This window comes from Choloepus didactylus, chromosome 1 (assembly GCF_015220235.1).
Source record: "Choloepus didactylus isolate mChoDid1 chromosome 1, mChoDid1.pri, whole genome shotgun sequence".
Lineage (NCBI taxonomy): Eukaryota > Metazoa > Chordata > Mammalia > Pilosa > Megalonychidae > Choloepus > Choloepus didactylus.
Window position 1 is genome coordinate 141,996,523 of NC_051307.1, and position 17,302 is coordinate 142,013,824.

General features: G+C 36.8%; 1 long non-coding RNA gene across 1 annotated transcript in view; it reads right to left on the reverse strand.

Moving 5' to 3' along the window:
- Positions 1-16,665, reverse strand: part of LOC119539109 — a 31,614-nt gene extending 14,949 nt beyond the window's left edge. The window contains exons 1-4 of the long non-coding RNA XR_005217787.1: positions 16,483-16,665; positions 9,865-10,026; positions 2,350-2,428; positions 1,132-1,247 (exon numbers count right to left, since the gene is read on the reverse strand). This is a non-coding gene — a long non-coding RNA (uncharacterized LOC119539109). The remainder of the gene's footprint in view (positions 1-1,131; positions 1,248-2,349; positions 2,429-9,864; positions 10,027-16,482) is intronic.
- Between the last annotated feature and the right edge of the window lie 637 nt (positions 16,666-17,302).

A 17,302-nucleotide genomic window follows, 5' to 3' on the forward strand; every position in this document is an offset into this window, starting at 1 on the left:
ACACAGATGAGAAAATGTGTGTAATAATAAGGGGAGGGGGCATGCATAATTCAGTTGAAATTTAATGCAGTTTAAGGAAAGGGAACCATTCCAACTAAGTTTCTGGCAGATAATAATGAAGAAAAAAAATGAAAAACATTTGAGGCTCTGAAGTCTCACTTCTGTTGATACATATGGTGTTAATGGATTTTGTGCTTCTTTGCCTCCTGGTAGGCAGATGGTTTTACACTTGTGCTTAAACTAGAGGTTAGATAGTTTGGTGAAGAAGCAATGACCTTTCATCTCAAGTTTAGTTTTGATTCTAATGCTTTGCCGACTGAGCTCTGTCAAAGAGTAAAGACAACAAACTTTTCACACATGTATTGTCACTTTTAATGCCCTTTAAGACACTCAAACATTGACTAGGCTTGGTAAATAAATCGTAATTGATTCTCAACGATGTTATCTTTTTCCTGGCTGAAGTCAAGGGTGTTTTATAAGCAAGTTTTTTATAATTTCCTCTCTTATCTTGGGTAAAACTTGTATCAGGGATTCATATCTCTCATTGGTTTGCCTGCTGAAGTATTTAAAATGCAAACAATATTAACACACCAAAAATATACACTAGTTTCTAGTAGGCTAAATGGAAAGTAATAGTCCTGTCAATTATTATTCTGTGGTGGGACTACAGCAACGAGATACCCCCTCCTCAGCCTCCTGCATTTTATTAGAAAAATACTGGGCCCATTCCAAATCCTAAGTAAGTTAATTTAAAACTGTATGTTCCTTACAGTGATTACATATTTTTTTAGTTAACTAACCATTGCATCATCAGCTCATACAGTTTATGATGGAAACAGCCCTTCTAATTGATAAAGCCCAGCATGCCTATAAATTAAAGTTAACTAACAGTGACTCTCCAGGGAAATGAATATAACCATTTGATGTTTCTCAGAAGTAGGCTTATTTAGAGATGATCCAAGAACTGCAGACCTCTGCATTCAAGAACCATAGCTAGAAACTGAAATGAAGATGAAAGTCAAGAAGGAGGAGTTAACATTTTCCATTTGGTAGGACGGAGGTGTCAGGAGCAAACTGAGGGGAGGGGATAGGTTAGAGGCTAGAGAATGACATCAATAAACACATTCTCACCTGGGCTTCTTGGGTTGCTGGATGCCAGGACTCTTTAAACACCAAACAATTGTAGTGAGATTTTTCAGTAATAAGGAACTCTCACCTTCTTTCCAGTTTGATGTTTACAAAATACTCTGGAGAGAATGTAGATAAGCATATAAACACACAAGTGGGTTGAGTAATGTTATTTGGATCAAGAGATGTTTGTAATGGAAAACTGTCTATGACATATTAAGAGAAAAAAGCAGGTTATCAAGCTTTTTGTGCAGTACAATTCACTTTTTATTATTTTGTGAAAAATTATTATATAAATGTACATTGAAGCAACTACAAAGAGAGACATAGCAAATAAATAAACAAATAAATAAAGGCCCACAGTGATTTGGGGGAGATTTTGGATGCTTCTCATTTTCTTCTTGTTTATCTGTACTTTCAAACATTAGTCATGTTTGACTTTTGGAATAAGAAACAAGTTCTTAAAAAGGGACTTACAGAAAGAACAAATTCAACTTATAAAAACATGGGGGCAATAATTATTACTTAGAATAATAAATTTCTAGGCTTAAGGAAAGGAAGCATTAAAATTAGACATAAACAGCATAGTATTTATATTTCTTTTCACATCCTACAACAATAAATATTTGAGAAGTAAAATATTTAGCTAGGTCAGGCTGTTTATATATCCAAGAAACATATCATGATGTCTGTTAGCATTTAAGAAGACTTATTAACTGGAGAATAATGCACTAATGAAAATCTAGTTCATATAACTACCATATCATATAAGAATAAAGTTAACTTTAAAAAATTTTTCAACCAGAATTTTTATTTCTAGTAATTCATCCTATGGAAAATATACAAATATGAACAAAGCATTTGAGAAGCTCTTAGTAATGATGTTTATGACAGTGAGAAATGAGAAACTAAGTGTCCTACAATAGAAGAGTTATTGCTTTCATGCTTGATTAAATTATTGTGATCAATTCAATAAAATAACATACATCCACCAAAAAGAATATGTGCATGGGTGAACCTACTAAACACGATGTTCAGCAAAAGAAACCGGACATGAAAAGGTATATACTGTTTGTCATTTATCTAAAGTTCAAAATCAAGCAAATGTAACTAGTGATTAACTTTGAGGGTGCTGATAACCAAAGGAGGGCACAAAAGGGCTTCCGGGGTTCTGACAACGTTCTGTTTCTTGTTTGCTGGCTGATACATAAAGATACTTACTTTGTGAACAAATTTTCATCAAGCTGGATGCTGATGATTGTGTACTTTTCTGTGAGTATGTTATCTTCAATAACATTTACTGGAAGAAAGGTTGTAAGGAGTATTAACAGCATAGAATGATGTTCAGTCTATATTTATTTAAGGAAAATATTATCAAATGGAATAACCCCATTTTCTGCCTTAAAGAATTTTATAAAAAAAATAAATGGATGTTTCAAAGTGGCATTCATGTACATTTCTGAGTGATGTTACTATAGGCAATTTTAAATTTTTAAATAGTTTTATTTTTAATATTTTCCAAATTGTTGCAATAAATATGTACCCTTTTTGTAAGAACAAAAAAGCCATTAGAATATTTATCAGAAAAATAATAAAAGTCCAGGTAAAATTGCTAAAATAGAGAGGAAAGTTAATAAGAATATGTTAATAGCTAGGACCTAGAGAAAGACTGGGACCAATTTGTATTAAAAACTTGACATTTTACAAAGCCTTGATTCAAAAACAGAACACTTTTCATTCTGTAGGCACATAACCCGTGGCTTGAAAGTGAAAGTAGCATGTGAAAATTCTAAAGCGAGTGTGTAATGACTGTACTCACTGGTTCACTGATGCAAAAGATTCTAGACCTTGGTTGTCCTGTCTGTTGAATGGGGTTAATAATACCCTGCCCATGTCCTCCCAGAGGTATTCTGAGGGTAAGTTATATAATAATATAGGAACAGCTTTGAACTTTTCAGAGACACTGGTTCAAGGTATTATTACAAGGGCAGTTTACAAAAAAATTTGAGATTAGATGTTACTTGAAAATTTGAGGAAACTATAATATACCCTTCAGAAGCACCTATGTTAAGAAGATTTGAAGATATTATGAGACTATTCATTTTTCAGACTTTTAAATCACTGGACCATATAAATGAGAATATTTTAATAAAGAAAAATGAACAGAAGATAACTAATTTTCAGCTTGAGAAAAACAGAACAATTTTATAGATCCAAATTACTTTTTTAAAATTGGATGATAGCATTAATTCTGTAATTCCCATGATCAAATGAGTATTTCCTGCTGTTCTAGTTTGCTAATGCTGCTGGAATGCAAAACACCAGAAATGGATTGGCTTTTACAAAAGGGGGTTTATTTGGTTACACAGTTACAGTCTTAAGGCCATAAAGTGTCCAGCAACAAAGTCTACCTTCACCAGAGGATGGCCAATGGCGTCTGGAAAACCTCTGCTAGCTGGGAAGGCAAGTGGCTGGCGTCTGCTCCAAGTTCTGTTTCCAAAATGACTTTCTCCCAGGACGTTCCTCTCTAGGCCACAGCTCCTCTTCAAAGTGTCACTCTCAGTTACTCTTGGGGCATTTGTCCTCTTTTAGCTTCTCTGGAGCAAGAGTCTGCTTTCAATGGCTGTCTTCAAACTGTCTCTCATCTGCAGCTACTCTCTCTCAGCTTCTTCAAAGTGTCCCTCTTGGCTGTAGCTCCTCTTCAAAATGTCACTCTCAGCTGCACTTCAAAATGTCACTCACAACTGCACTGAGTTCCTTCTGTTTGTCAGCTAATTTATATAGTCCAGTGATTTAATTTAGACCTACCCTGAATGGGTAGGGTAACACCTCCATGGAAATTATCCGATCAGAGTCATCACCCACAGTTGGGTGGGGTGCATCTCCACGGAAACACTCAAAGAATTACCGTCTAATCAACACTTATACACCTGCCCACACAAGATTACATCAAAGAAAATGGCATTTTGGGGGACGTAATACATTCAAACCAGCACACCTACCATGGAGCGGTAGAGAGATGACTTCTTCAGCCCAGAGAACACATTTCCCTGAGCTGTTGTTAGAATTGTGTATCTCTTTTTACTGTCAGTTGCCTTTCATTTCAGATGCACACTCTTTGAGGACTGGATAGATTAGCCCTAAAGAGCTACAGTTCAAGCAGTCTAACCTTAGAACTTTTCCTTAACCCCGCACCTCCACTCCACCTATGCCTTATCTTAAGGACTCGAAATTGCATATATTTAATATTTTACTAATGAATTCTGTTTTTAACTACTACTTTTAGTTTGTCATACAGTATAACTGAGAATTAAACAACCCACTTTGCCCACAGGACACAGCTATGTTCACAGCATTCCTTTAATGCAATGAGCTATGGAAATGGATCTCACTTGATAATCATAATAACCCAAGTGAGTATTTCGTAGAATTCTCAAGAGTCTCTAGAGCAGTAGTTCTCAAAATCTGGTCCTTGGACCAGCAGCATCAGCATCACTAGACCTTTTTTGTTTGTTTAGAGCAGTTGTAGGTTTACAGAAAAATGAAAACTCATGCAGGAAGTACAGAGTTCCCATATAACAACCCTCTGCCACCCCCCACAGTTTTCCTTATTATTAACATTTTGCTTAAGTGTGGTGCATTTTTTACAATTGACAAACTGATATTATAATTATATTACTAATTACCATTCTCTTTTTGTGTTGTACAGTTGTATAGGTTTTTTTTAATCTTCATTTTATTGAGATATATTCACATACCATGCAGTCATACAAAACAAATCGTACATTCGATTGTTCACAGTACAATTACATAGTTGTACATCCATCACCAAAATCAATCCCTGACACCTTCATTACCACACGCACAAAAATAACAAGAATAATAATTAAAGTGAAAAAGAGCAATTAAAGTAAAAAAGAACACTGGGTGCCTTTGTCTGTCTGTTTGTTTGTTTGTTTCCTTCCCCTATTTTTCTACTCATCCATCCATAAACTAGACAAAGGGGAGTGTGGTCCTTATGGCTTTCCCAATCCCATTGTCACCCCTCATAAGCTACATTTTTATACAGTAGTCTTCAGGATTCATGGGCTCTCGGTTGTAGTTTGATAGTTTCAGGTATCTGCTGCCAGCTACCCCAATTCATTAGAACCTAAAAAGGGATGTCTATATTGTGCGTAAGAGTGCCCACCAGAGTGACCTCTCGGTTCCTTTTGGAATCTCTCTGCCACTGAAATTTATTTCATTTCCATTCACATCCCCCTTTTGGTCAAGAAGATGTTCTCCATCCCGCCATGCCGGGTCTACATTCCTCCCCGGGAGTCATATTCCACGTTGCCAGGGAGATTCACTCCCCTGGGTGTCTGATCCCACGTAGAGGGGAGGGCAGTGATTTCACCTGCCAAGTTGTCTTAGCTAGAGAGAGAGGGCCACATCTGAGCAACAAAGAGGCATTTGGGAGGAGGCTCTTAGGCACAATTACAGGGAGGCCTAGCCTCTCCTTTACAGCAACCGTCTTCCCAAGGGCAAGTCCCTTGGTAGAGGGTTCAACCCATCAAACCACCAGTCCCCTTTGTCTGTGGGCATGTTAGCAACCATCGTGGTGGGGCAGGCCAATACCCCTGCATTCTCCACCAGCTCCTCAAGGGGGCTCTGCATATCTTTTTCCTTTTTTTTTTTTTTTTAACTTTTTTTTTAAATCAACCGTATGAAAAATTAAAAAAAAATTTAAAAAATTTAAAAAAACAAGTTGTATAGGTTTTTAAAACTTTTTTATTGTGATATATAAAACAACATAAAATTTCACACTTTTCCCACTTTCAAATATACAATTCAGTGGTGTTAATTATATTCACAATGTTGTGTTACCATTAACACCATCCATTACTGAACTTTCATGTCACCCAACACAGAAACCAATTAAGCATTAACTCCCCATTCCTCGTCACCCCCACCTCTGCCCCCAAAACCTGTATTCTAATTTCTGACTCTGTTAATTAAAATATTATAATTATTTCATATAAGTGAGATCATACTATATTTCTCCTTTTGTGTCTGGCTTATTTCACTTAACAGGATGTCTTCAAGGTCATCTGGGAGTTTTTAAGAAACGCAAATTGTTGGACCCCACCCCAGACCTACTGAATAAGAAACTCTAGGGGTGCTGTCCTGCAATCTGTATTTTAACAAGCCCTCTAGGTGATTTTGTTGTGCTAAAATTTGAGAACTGTTGTTCTCAAGGAATCATAGGTGAGTTCCCTAGAGTAACATCATTCTGCCCCTGAGTGATCTGGTGAAAATTATCAGTATGAATTGGCTTACTTTGATAGCAACATTAACTCTCAAAAAAGGTATCACCATATAAACATGGTAACACTGGCAGCTACACTTTGCAGCTCCTTGGCCATTCTACAGCTCACCAATGTAGTAGATCAGAACTGTTCCTAATTTCAGTCCAGAAAATAACATCAGATTGGGCAAAAGAAAGATCTATACTTTTTAGAAGTCTGGTGCAGCAGTCACCATCATCTGAAAGATTCTCTAATGTTAATTGTAGTAGACACGGTTGTTACATGCCTTTCAAAACCTTTCTCTGTGGCAAAACTGAGAATGAAAACCTGAATACTGGTCTTGTTTCCCACAGGTAAATCATCCTGATCTTTGAAGTAAGATGCAAATCCAAGACATATCTTCACTATGGAGTTACCAGGTCCTGTGCAATTCCTCAGCCTAACAAATCTACTTTTCTCATTCTAGAACCTCCTTAAAACCAGTAAATTAAGGCCTCTTCTCTCTAAAGCAAACTAAGTTTACATATTGCAAAATCCCTCCCCTTCTTACAAAGGCAGCATAAGATAAAGTTGGGAAAGAGATAACATGAATATTATTATACCATTAAAGGGAATTTTTTAACAAAAAAAGAGAACCATTTAATTTACTTCTTCACAATATTTTACAGTTCATTTCATATAAGGGTTTTTATGCAGTAGTCTTTTCACCCCCAAACTGTGTTGCATTTGATCATCTATATCTTATTTAAATACAGTGGGCAAATTGAATAATAAGGGAGGCCTTGTAAAAGGATTAATTTGCTGCTGTGAGTCTAAATAATTTGTGAAAAAAAATCTTAGGGTCTTGACTTTGGGATAAGAACAGGAATGGTAACAGTTTTCTTGATTAAAATATACATAGATAGTAGTTTTAGTTTTTTAAAATTGAGTTAATTCCAGACAGTCATAAATACAAAAGAGGGCTTTGGGAAAGTTAATTGTTCTGCACCTCAGTTTTCTCATCTGTATAATGGGAATAACAGGATGACTCTGAAGAAAAATGAGTTAATTCAGACAAGTTGCTTAGGATCATGCCCAGCATTTAGTAAGCACTCAATAAAATGTTAGTTATACTTGTCATTTTTGTAACTGTAAATGTTATTCAGTTTTCAGATGAACTAAGCTATAGGAAGCTGAAGTCACTACAAACAGACCAATGGATTGAACAGCTTAGTAATAGAAAAAAATTTGTGGTAATAACTATGGCTCTCTTATCTAGAATCACTACCATTTACCAAGGAATTCAGACAAAAAAAATGCATTGTCTCTTAATCATCATACTTTAAAAACATCCAACCTACCTAAGTTTCTGATATATAATATCTTACTGAAATTTGGTTTACCTATTAGAAGAAGTAAACACTATTCTTTGGCTGTGATTTCTCTCCCCTTTTTAAATATGATAAATAAAAATTTTAATCTTCTGCTCAGAGCTCCCTGCTAGCATATCACAAATTGGTTTGCAGGCTTGACTTTACTGATCTTTGATTCTAGAAAGGCCTTAGAGAATTGTACATTTCTGAGCTTCAAAGACTATGGGTCAACAACCTTCCTAGGCATATTCTAATTTGGCCCTTGGAGTACAGCTCTGTGGGTTCAAGTCTGTCCTTTCTCTCTTACTGACTTTGGCACTGAAATATTTGTGCCTATCTCACAGCAGTTGTGTGAAACTCAAATAATTAGGTGGATAGGAAAGCACTCTAAACTGGAAAGATCTACATAAATGCTAAATTTTCTGGTTTTAGGTTACAACCTCAAATTCTTTGTAAGTAATACTAATGACTCTCCTAAAGAACCTTGAAAAAGTGCTGTTCTATAGACCTTTGGGATATCAGATGTTAAACAATTTCAGCTATCTCTATTTATCAAACAGTATACATTCAATAAAAATACCACATGACCAGAGTGTAATTACCAAGTAAATACATATTCAGCCTGTCAGAAGCCTACTAGAGAGTCTCAGACTTAGTTACAGACGAAAACTGATGGTGGTAACTATAAACAGTGACAGACTGGGTGGCAATCCTTGCACGATCTCAATTTGCAATTTTGTTTTTGGCAGAACTTATTGGTTTTATGACCAACAATATATTGCAGTCCAAAGAGAAAATGGAAAGATTATGAGCCATTTTCAAGGGCTGTCTCACCAAACACACTCTGTTATCACCTAACTGGAGAGAACAATTCCCCCTGATGTGACATGGTGGGGGTGTTTTAGTTATTCTGTTGAAATTTCATCTCAAAGATTAGGGAAAATGTATAGTACTACATCTTCCAAAAGGGACCAGTGTGAAAACTGTGTGTTTGAGTGTAGCCAAGTTTGCCTAACACCATTTAGAAAGAACAATGGAAAGCCCAAGAAAGAAATTCAATTCCAGGGAGTGGCTCAAGTGTCAAATGTTCACCAGAGGTGCAGTTTTGATGCATAAAATATGGGTTGAGGAAAAACTGATTTAAAACAATTGGAGATAGGAAAAAAATCACAGAAGATATATTTTCAATTGAAAACAAAAGTCTAAACTCTGGAATAAATAGTTTAATGTTTTTAATTGAACTATGGAAATGTGGAAATGCAGTCTTCCATATCTTAATCATATAAGCCGTAAGTTTGTGAATTATTCTTAAATGGAAATGACATTACAAATTTCAATTTTATGTTCCGTATTCTTACAGGTTTACAGTGATGGTCAAGGATTAATTCAGATCTTGTAAATAAAATTAAGCAATGGCTATATATTTTTTTTCTTCTTCTTCCACTTAATACCTCTTAGGTCTCTAAGTTAGATTGATAATATTGGGAATATGACTATTCAGAAACATATCCATGAGAAATTCACAAATTGCTATAAAATACCTCCAAGATAAAGTTTTCCCCAAGTTACCCATCTTGTCTCATTTGGAAGGAAAAAAATTTGGTTGGATAGACATTCTTATACTAAAAACATAGAATATCTGACAATCCAGAGCTCTGCATGTAGAAGGGTAGTGAGGATTGGGCCAGAGATTGAGACATGTTCTTGTGTGAACCCTTAAACACGGCCCTGCTCACCTTGGAGAAGCACTTACAAGAACCCGGGCTTCATCAAACTGTGCAAAATCCGGGCAGCGCAGAACATCTCCAAGAGGATTCCCACCTCACGGAACTGTGTCTATCCTCCCTGCCGACAACCTTGTGCTGAACCTGCAGGATTCAGGTTTCACCCAGGGAAGGGACAGCCTCATCAAGAGAAAGAAATGAGCTAAGTGACCAAGAACTCCTCCCCCAGAGAAGGGAGACATGGGGACATGGGCTCTTCCTGGTTTTCAGGGAGCCAGCCTGGGGTCCTGCGCACCCAGCCCCATACCAGTATCATGTGATCCCCCCCCATGCACGGGTTGTCCACAGTCTCTGGAATTAAGGAAGACTGACCCTTTTTTGAGGGAATGATTTTCCTCCTTGTATTGGCCAGGGGTGTAGAGACAGTGTGTGATTGTGATTTTTCAGTGATTTCCTACAGCATTGGTTCCCTCTGTTGAGGTTGGGAAGAGATAAGCGTCATCCCAGGAATTCTCAGTTTTTTATTGCTAAAGTCTGAAAAAAAAAAAGTATAGAATATTAGAATATGAAAGGCAAAAAGAAAATTTTTAATCTAATGAAAAGTTAGTTCATATAAAACAAAGTCAATACAGAAAGTGACAGTCTTCTTTTGTAACCCAAACCGTTAACTAATCTTAACTCCAAATGATTCATTGTTACTCCTTCTCTTTTTCTCTTTTAGTCATAACTAGCCCCACAATCTAGTTATTTTCTACACCTTGTTTTATTTTCCTCATAGCACTTATCACTATCCGAAATTATCTTTGTCATATCTTCCCTTGTTAATTAGCAATCCACCTTGTCAGCTATGTTCACAACTGGATCCCCAGCACTGAGGGCAGTAACTGGCATGTAGTAGGGTCCCAAAAATATGATGATATTAAAATAATAATCTTAAAAAATAGTGGAGATTCTGTTTAGATCACTGAGCCACAAGGTTTTCACAATCACAGGGTCACACCGTGTAAGCTACATAGTTATACTTTTGTTTTCAAGAATTTCAGGTATTTCCTTCTAGCTATTCCAATACATGAAAACTAAAAAGGGATATCTATATAATGCATAAGAACAACTTCCAAAATGACCTCTGGACTCCATATCAAATGGCTTCTTAATGTTTTAGTGCAAGGCCCTGGCTCAAGAATTGAAAACCAAACCAGTCCAAAACAAAACCGTCTACAGAACATACCTACTGCTTTTAAATTGCTTAGAATCTAGACTGCAGATAACCAGAAATTAGCTTCAGGCACAGATTAGGTAAAACTAATACATCTCTGGGAGAAAGAGGGGATTTTGATTTCAGAACTAAAGGACATGCAGGGTTAGCCTAGTAAAGGAGCAGAAAGGGAAAGGTGTTGTAAGCTGAGGGGAAAAAAACACATATAAAACCCAGAGGCCAGATATAGCAAGGCTGGTTCTGGGAACTGCCAGGTAGTTCAGTCCTTGATAGAGTAGAGTTTCCCAACTCTCACTGTGCAACTGATGAGTGAAAAAATAATAATAGTACTAGAGCCCCTTTTTGATCCCCTCCCACCTGCCCCAGGGGTACTAATGTAATTAGTCAAGGCGTGGTACCTATGTGTCTGTACCTTTAAAAGCTTCTTAAGTGATGCTAAAGAGCAGGTCAGTGATAACAGTTGAAGCTGGTAAAGAGCAGAGGCCTTGGCCTGGATGGCTTTGGCTTTGAATGCTTACTAATTTGGATATTATCCCCAGGGCAATGAGGTGACCTTGAAGAATTTTATGCATGGGCAGGATATAGTCAGAGATTGCTTTGGAAATATTATTCCGGCTGACTTGTGAAGAATGAGGGGAACAGGGACTGGAGGGGAACAAGATCAGAGGTAGAGACCACTTAATAAACTAATGAAGTACTCTGGGTTACTGCCTATGGCTTTGCAGATTGTTTCTAACACCTGGTCTCTTATTTAACTTTCTTTCAAAGGATCACATAAGATACCTTTGAGTGCTGAATCTTGCTGAAATATGAACCATCACAAACCACAAGGGCAATCATTCAAATGGTTTCTTCCCCTAGATGGATTTCAGCAATCTGTGAACACTTTAATGTATAAATGTAAAATGCCTACCTGTCTGTGCATATGTATTTTTTCTAGAGTGAAAATCCCCCATTTTCATCAGATCAACAAAGAGCTGTATGACCCCGAAAAGTCAATACAAATCAAGAATATATAAGGATTTGCTGTGGATGAAATGGGTATATTTAGAAATTTGGTCATTCTGAACATAGCTCTAATATAATACATGTGTATTTTTAAAACTAAATATAGCTCTAATATAATACATGTGTAGTTTTAAAACTATCTCTTAAATTGAACTCTCCAGTGGTTTCTAAATGTAACAAAGCATTTGAATCACCTAGAGAAATTTTTAAAATTAAAGAGTTCCAGAAATTTCCCCAGAATTCTTGAATTAGGAGCTATAGGGAGGACCAAAGTGATTTTAGTTATGTTAGGTTTGGGAACCACTGAGATAATTCTTTACCATTAAATAATTATGGCACTATTTTTTAAAAATAATATTTCTTTAAAAATAATACATCATCACTAATTTTGCAGTTCTCTAAATGTGGTAGTATGTTCCTAATAAGATTCATAATTCCAGAGAATTTTTGAGTTGGAAGATACTTTTTTTTCCTCTGCATCTCTGCTCCTCTCTTTTTTACCAAAGATTGCCATTCAATGCTCTTCTGTTAATGCTGTTTCTACTTAAGATTTCTGGGCCAAGGTGAAAATCATTCTAAATTGCCTTATCTCAGCACTCAAAATGAATGGATACTCTTTTTTAAGAAAGAGGCTTCCTGGGTTGGGGAAATTATTTTCACTCATATGAATCTGGCCTTCCTGTGAATAGCCTTCTTATTTTCCTTTCCTTATGTTATCTGCTCCACATCTGGTATCCAATACAAGGCAGAAACACCATGTTATCAACTGCGAGAAGAAAGAAACATAAGGCTCTTAGAAATCTTGGATCTCATTTATTGTACTATTGAAGGCATTCTCTGGAGTATCTGAAAAGCTCTAGATGATTAAAAATGAAATGTAAGAATGTGCTGTCCTAAACAATTATGAAGGCAGAAAGGAAACCTTTTGTGTATTGCTGGACTGCAGCTATCTCCAAGGACAGCTTGGAATAACAGCAGGAACGTGACGGTATTCAGAAGGACTGATTATGTAGGATTGATACAGTATTTGGTATTATTTCTTATTGTATCAGACTTAATAATGTAAATTTGGACATAGTTAAATATTCTGAACCACAGAAACACAATAGGCGTTTTGAGGCAAACTTTCTAAAAGAGAAACATTTTAATTAGGTTCAACAAAAATAATCCATGGTGAGAAAATATAATTTTTAAAAGATGTTTTTTCCAGGACTGGAGATAGAATCTCTGGCAAGTTACACTATATATCTCCCTCCTTCTTATTTGTATTTTTTTCCTCCCCTTTTCTCTTGTGTTTCTTCTTTCCATATTTCTATATCCCATTGTTATCCATCTTCTCTTCTATTTAGCCTAGATTCTGCCATAGAACTGTGCCTCCACAGCCCCCACTGGCACACGGTGCAGCTTGGCAGGGACTCCTAGGAATGAAAACCTTGTGAGCTCCCTCTGTAAGGACAGCCAAGAAAAAGGAATGTCCAGGAATCTGAACGGTGTGTAGTCTGAATGTGCAGTTATCAGTCCTTTACTTTCCGTCAACTCCCAACTGTCATTCCCTCATATCATTGGGGTTATCTTCCCATTTTTAAAAGTTTATTTTTATTTGACAAATACTTTCTCATTGCTGTCGTAGTAACAAGTTATCCAACCCTTTTAGGTGTCTTCTTTGCTCTCAACCTAAAATACTACTGAGTAAAGCAAGGCTGTCTGCTTTCCTCAATGTACTTAGGAATTTAACAAAATATAACAATGAAAATAAGATTTTTAGTCAGCCTTCACTGCACTATTGCCGTCTGCTCACCAATACTCCCTTCAGAGGGATCATCGAAAGTTTTTACTGACGGAAACTGAAAATACAGGAGTTAAATAAAAATGTAGTATAGAAAACTCACAATTTTTAAACTTTGCCTGAAGAAAACATACTTGAAATCTCAAGCGTGCCTCATTTTATGTCCTGTCGTGTCCCTTCCTACAGTAGAACTCACATTCAGGACTGCGCTATGGGAGAAAATGGTTGAAAGAGTGTCCAGAGCAACAAGCCTTTCAACTCTTGAGCAGCGGCTCTCAACAGGGATGATTTTATCCTCCAGGGGACATTTGGCAGTATCTGGAATCATTTTGATTTTCATGTCTGGGAGAGGAGGGTGCTACCAGCATCTGATTGGCAGAGATCAGGGATGGCTGCTAAACATCCTACAATGCACAGGCCTGCCACCCCATGCCTCCACTCCCCCATCAAAGAATTTTCCAGCCCAAATGCTGAAAAGTGCTGAGGTTGTGAAAACCTGGTGTCTAGGTTGGCTGTGCCCTGTTTCAATCTGTGCCTCGGGAGGGAAATGTGTCCCTGAGACCTGAGGCTGATGCACAGTGACTATTGTGCCACCTTTGGGAAAACTGGTTATGTTTGTTAGACTTGATGGGTGTTTATGCATCTGTCAGACCTTTGGTTTGTAATGGAAAGTGAAATGGGGTCTGTTAAACAGTGCTGGGATGCAGAGGCATCTATTAAAAGAACCCTAGACTGTGAGTCAGCAGACCTGGCCCTGCCTTTTACTGGCTTTTACTGGCCCTGCCTTTTGCCTGGCTTCCCACATCTATCACATAAAAGCTTGAACGAGGTCATCTCTTCCTGTTCCAAAATTGTATAGCCCAATGAAAAAATTACCTCACAGTTAAATGGAACTGTTTAAAATATTTTTGATTGGATGTCTTTTTAATTTGCAGCTCTCTAAAATATTTCTCATCTAGAACAAGTATCATCCTAGAATACCTGCACCCTTTATTTCTGTCTTGCATAAAGTCTATACCCTAGGAAAACAAAATGTCTATTGGTATTCAAATGTTTCTCCTCTGGGGTGTGCTTCCTAGAAAAATCTTGTCTAGCCACTTGTTTTACTGCTTCTCTTGAAGAACCGTCAGTTTTTTCTGAGACCTACAGCAACATGGGTGACAAGTAGAACTCCCTGGAAAAGGCACCAGGGAAGGGTCAGGTCTAAGGGGACTCAGAGGAAATTCTGCCCTTTTTAATCATGACCTCAGCCCTCATTCTACACCACTCCCTTCTCTGAAAACTCCCTGGATAGATGGAGTATTGTCTGACTCATCAGTATCCAGAAGTTTGTAGGAGGAGAAGAGGAAGAGGAAAGGAAACAGGATTAATAGTTGCTGACTGTTTAGCACATCCAATGTGCTTTACAAATGTTATGGGTTTAATCATCACAAAGACCTGATGAGGTGGGTAATATTTAACATCCCTTTACTGATGAAAAACTGATGCTCAAAGAAGATGAGCAATTTGAGAGAAAATCCAACTTAAGGAGGCTTCTGTGAGGTAGGATGAATTGGTGCTGGGAAATGTCAATCAACAGAAGCCAGTCAGGTCCATTGTCAGTGCTGCTGGGTCAAAGATGCAACTTAGAAATGGACTGATTTCTTCAAATGAAAATCTGGGTGCTGTTGGCAAGAAAAATTTGAAGGACTAGATGCTGGAATGGTGACTCAAAACTCTACCAGTAGATTAGGAAATGACCAAGGACCTGAAGTTTCTAGAACACAAATAATTTTTAAACAAACCTAAAATAAATTAAATTGAAATAAATGGGCAGATTATTGCTAACATTTGGGCTACAGATCCTTAATTCCCTAATCAAGTTCTAGAAGCTCTGGAGATTTTATATCAGTAGTTTAGAGTTTATTTAGTGATATTTGAAGTTGATCTAGATAAGGCATGGGGACTAAAATGAGTATGTTTTAATAAATTAAATAAGTAAATAAATATGTTTTTTTCACTGCTCATACTTCTGGACAAATTTTTCTCATTGATCATTCCTCAAGGAATGTTAACCAGGGCAGTTTGGTTCCTTACATCCAACCTTCTTGATCTCCTTGGAATGAGTTATTAAGAGCCTGAAAGATCTCAGAATCAATCACAGTATATTCTTTTTATTTTTTTCCCCCAATATTCCACCAAGTTCCAAAGATGGGCTCCATTTTTGTTTAGCTATGAAATATTTCTTCATGATTAATAATATGACAATATCTGAAGCAGCTTGAATCAATTCCAGATGATTTAAAAATAACTAGGTTAAAATCTTCCAAAGGAAAACTATATTATTATACCTGATAAAGAGATTTTTCTTTCCATAATGTACAATACAAACATTTTTAACTAAGAGAATGCATGTGGACTAAGTGAAATTGCCTGAGTAGCAACCGCTTATTCTGTAGAAACAAAAACCATGGAATTTGGACATTAAACTTATTTGTCCTCAAGAAATAAAGGGAACCTAATAAAATATAATCTGAAATGGTAGGATTTATATCAGTTGGATATTCAGGAATTTCTCTGTACAGATGACTTTTAGGTAAAGAGTAGAAACAAGTTTCTTATCTAACACACACCACCAATATGCAAAAACAAAAAAAGTTATTTATTAATAGCTCACCTGGATGGAAATTGCATCTCCATCCAAAATTTTTATAAAATTACTTGTTTTGCTAGTTCAGAAGCCAAAGTATTGAAAAAAATACTCCTTTTGGATAAGTAATCACAAAATTTTCAAACATTATATTTTTGGTTTACCTTGGGCTTAGCCTACAAAGGTAGAAATAGTTAAAACACACACACACACACACACACACATACACACAACAAAACAGAATAAAAACTCTTTTATAATTTTAAAACAGATAAAATTCCACAGCGTAAAATGATAATAATCCTCTTTGTATTTAGAAACACCCATTGCCGCTGCAGGAGTCAGACTCACCTCCAGCTGCTCAGCCTTGTCCTGGGCAGTTTGGTAGAGGCAGGACTTCACAGTTTGAGTGACTGAGATACTGACGGCATATTCAGAGGAGAGCAACCTTAGTGGTGAAAGGCCTCAAAATGAGGTCATGTAAGGAATGGCTGCCAAACACGGGGACACAACTGGCTGTCTTGATTCACTGAAAGAAACTGAATGTTTACCCTAGAAATGACAAGAAATGGGGGGGGGCTTCATTTCTTTTTCCAAATATCCAAAAAGTTAACTTGGCAGAGAAAACTGAGCTGTTCTATAGCACCTTAAGGAAAACCAGAAGCAGTGGATAAAGGCTACAGGAGTATGGGCTTTGGGTCTCTGCCAGAAGATTTGTCAAACAAGAGGGAACTCAAGAATGGTTAAGTACACAAATTACAGAGTCAGAAAGTCATAGGTTTAAATACCTGTTCCACCACTTACTAATTGTATAAGCTTGGCAAGATGCTTAATCACTCTGAGCCTCAATTTCCCTCTCTGATAAATGGGGAAAATAACATCTAACTTGTCTGGTTATTATAATGATCAAATGAGTCACCACATGCAAACTAAGTGTAGTGACAGACACCAATAAGGATTCAACCAACGGTGGCCCAGTAGTTGCTTCATAAATCATCATCATATTACTTCTACTGTTATTTGTCAGGAATATTCAATGATAAACATCCCTGCTTCTGGAAGTAGCATTTTCAACCATCACTTGAGGTTTTCAAGTAGGTTGTTTGGGCTTGAAGTCATTTGATCAGGATTTGAATTTCAGTTTTAACACTTACAGTCTCTGTTATTTTAG